Source organism: Jaculus jaculus, chromosome Y (genome assembly GCF_020740685.1).
Source record: "Jaculus jaculus isolate mJacJac1 chromosome Y, mJacJac1.mat.Y.cur, whole genome shotgun sequence".
In the NCBI taxonomy this organism is placed as follows: Eukaryota; Metazoa; Chordata; class Mammalia; order Rodentia; family Dipodidae; genus Jaculus; species Jaculus jaculus.
This window is the reverse complement of record NC_059126.1, coordinates 11,034,539-11,038,092: the sequence shown is the minus strand read 5'-3', so window position 1 is coordinate 11,038,092 and position 3,554 is coordinate 11,034,539. Positions and strand designations below refer to the sequence as shown.

Here is a 3,554-nt window from a genome sequence, read left to right as displayed (position 1 = left end):
TTGCCATGTGAGAGTTTTATTGTTCCTCACTCTTCCAGGCCATCCAGCTCAACTTATATGGGCTAAACCATCAAGTGTTGCTGTTGATAATCTCACTGGCAGATGGAAGTTTGATAACTCATATCTTAGCTCCCCAAGTGTGTGGTTATGTCACGTCGGTCATCACAAATGTGAGTATAATGACTCAGATCTGCTGGTATTGTCTTTCTAGATAAGTCAGAATGCTCACCTCTAAACTAGCACAAACACTTACACCACTTAAAACCGTGAAAGTAAAGGCATGAGGAACTTCTCACAAACTATAAAAGAGGTATTTAGCTCTCAATTTCATATGAATGGATTTCTGAGGTCAGCAACAAATTCTGCTACTTATTCCAAATCCTACTTTCAAAATGCTCTGAAAAAAATAGGTTGTATTTTACCCATACATTTTGGGGAAACCCTTTTCTCACAAGGTTCTCAATGTGGGATTATACAATTATTATGGCAAAAGGCACAAACATTTATTATCAGATATACAAACCATATTAGAGCCCTTTAAATCTACTATGACCTTACAAATATCAGTTTTTAATGAATATTGGCAATTATTCTTTAAGTTATAGATAATATAGATAATGACATTGGTGTTGTAGCACTATACTATAGTGGGGAAATCATATGATATAAAACCTAAGATTGTTTTCACTCAGTTGCAAAAGCATAATGCAAGTCCTCATAATGCAAACTCATACAGAGACATCAGGATTTATGGTTTACATCATATTCTAGCGTTGTCACTATGGGATGGGATGTGATGAACACATGGCGGTTTATGTCCTCCATGCTTTCAAGCTGTGGGATGTGCTTGATTAGAATTTGTAGGAAATCTATGGACATGATGAAATCACTGCAAATTTAATGAAAATTGAAAATGTACCATAGGAAATTAAATGATTAGTATAAAATTTCAATATTTAGAGTAATCATTCCCCAAACATATTTTCTCTAACTGCTTCCTATTCACTTTATCATTCTCAAATTAATAAATTAATAAGAAAATGAATAAATTAATGATTTTTTAAGGTAGGGTCTTACTGTAGCTCAGGCTGACCTGGAATTTACTAGACACTCTCATGGTGGCTTTGAACTCACAGCGTTACACCTACCACTGCCTCAATACTGCTGGGATTAAAGGTGTGTAATACTATATCTGGCCTAATAAATAAATAAATATTTTAAAGTAGAGTTGGAGAGATGGCTAAACGGTTAAGGCTCTTGCCTACAAAGCCTAAGGACCCAAATTTGATTACCCATTGCCCATTTAAAGTCAGACTCAAAGAGTTGTGGATATATCTGGAGTTCATTTGCAATTGTTGGATGCTATGGAATGTCCATTCTCAATCTCCCTCCCTCTCTCTTTCTCTCTCTCTCTCTCTCTCTCTCTCTCTCTCTCTCTCTCACACACACACACACACACACACACACACACACACCCTTTCATCCTTCTGTCTCTTTCATTCACTTTCTCTCAAATATATAAATAACATTACTTTTAAGTGTCCAATGTCCAACTATATTTTACATGTTTGGATGAATGTCGGTTTTTTTCAGGCAAAGAAATGACATATGTGCATTTTCTGGATATATTTTCTATGCTGTCATCAAATTCTTATCTGAAAATTAAAAATATAAAATATATGAAGCACATGGTCTACTCAGACAATTTTTAAATGGTAAACGTAGTACAATATATTCAAATAAGTTCATCCCAACTTTATTTATATCACTGCTGTTCTTAGGAACTCAGCAGTTAAAACTTTTATTTTTTTTTAATTTATTTGAGAAAGAGAGAGAGAGAGAGAATATGGGAACTCCAGTACCTGTAGCTCATGTACCTGCAAAAAATAACTGGGACTTAACATCATAACAATAATCAATGAGTATAATTATTCAGTTTCATGTTTTTGTAGGTAGGATATCTGGGGGGTGTTGAATTAGAGACACAGTTTTGGTTTAGGATTACATTGAAAATGGGATGACAAAAATAAGATACTGTTCACTTCAGTAGTACCTTTACTACAGTTGGAATGATACTGATTACATAAACATGGCCCCTGTTCAGGGATGACAAACGACTTCCTGAAGTTTTCCATATTTTGTTTTATTTTTATTTATTTGAGACAGAGGTAAAGAGAGAATTGGCATCCCAGGGCCTCCAGTCACTGCAAACAAACCACCGACACATGTGCCAGCGCATACCTCTGGCTTATGTGAGTGCTGGGGAATCAAAGCAGGGTCGGTCCATTGGCTCTACAGGCAAACATCTTAACTACTAAGCCATCTTTCCAGCCCAAGTGTTCCATATTTTAAATAAAGAAAATTTAGGCACCTCAAATAAGTAGAAGAAATGGTATTGTCTGATCTTGAACATATATTTCTTCTCAGTCCCAAAGGTGGAATACTTCTCAATGGATTTTGTCTCAACAACTTCTATGATATTAACAATTGACTATTATTATAATGAAAGGGAAATTCAAGATGTGTTCCTAGTATTGTGTAAGTTATGCAATTTGATTCTGTGTTGGAGAAAATACATCTCTTTACTTTGGAGATGAGAGTATGCATGCCTATTTTTCACAATCTAGCCTCTTCCCATGTGTCTTGAAACCATACCAGAACTTTATGAAAAATATGTAATTCTCTCTTTTGTTGATTCTTTTTGTTTGTTGTTGTTGACAATGAAGACAAGAGGGAAAATAGAGACATCAAAATAACTAGAAATTATTTATAAAGAATTAGAGATTCAGTGAACAGGGAGATATGGGAGGAGGGGGAGCAATGTTTACAAGAGGGTGACAATATCAGAGTATATTGCGTACAAAAACTATAGTAGAATTCATGGACTACATGAACACTTTTGGTGATTTCCCTTTCTGTATATTTTGATACGAGAAGCACAGAGACTATATTCCACAACACAGACTAAGATAAAATAGATATACTCAGATCTAATCATCATAAAATTCCATATGTGCAATCCAGAATTCCTTTCCATTTGAAGAACATACATGAGAGAAGAAATTACTTTCATGTCATTTTTCCAAAGTGTAGAAAAATGAGATAATCCGTAATGTGTGAATCAATCTCCCATAAAGTTGTCCTTGCTGGGTAGCATTACCAACATGAAGGGGATAATGAACAGAAGGTGTGAGATACCACTGGAAGATTAAGCTTGATCAATCCATACTTTACAAATTAGGATAGGTTTTGTGTTCAGAAAGGACTCTAAAGGTTATATTTTCTGATCTCCATCCCATGAAATGCAGGGAAAATGCCACATTATAAGTGAAGAGACACAAGAAGAGTATGCCAAGCTGACTAGTGAGAAAAAAATGTCAAATCAAAATATCCTGGATGTCACCAAGACAGGTGAATCACTCTTGTGCTACCATGGAAACATAAAGATTAAAGTTTAAAGAAATCCCTGCATCTTCTGATAGTCATTTCTCATTCAGAGTTAGTTATGATTAAAGATCTTGGATATTAAGAGAATGAAATATCATTTTATTCTA

The 3,554-nt window shown here is 34.8% G+C and overlaps 1 non-coding gene across 1 annotated transcript; it reads left to right on the top strand.

The window, feature by feature from the left end:
- The first annotated feature begins 2,036 nt into the window (after positions 1-2,036).
- LOC123457124 lies at positions 2,037-2,141 on the top strand. Its single transcript, XR_006634898.1, has one exon. It is a non-coding gene; the product is annotated as a U6 spliceosomal RNA (small nuclear RNA).
- The last annotated feature ends 1,413 nt before the right edge of the window (positions 2,142-3,554 follow it).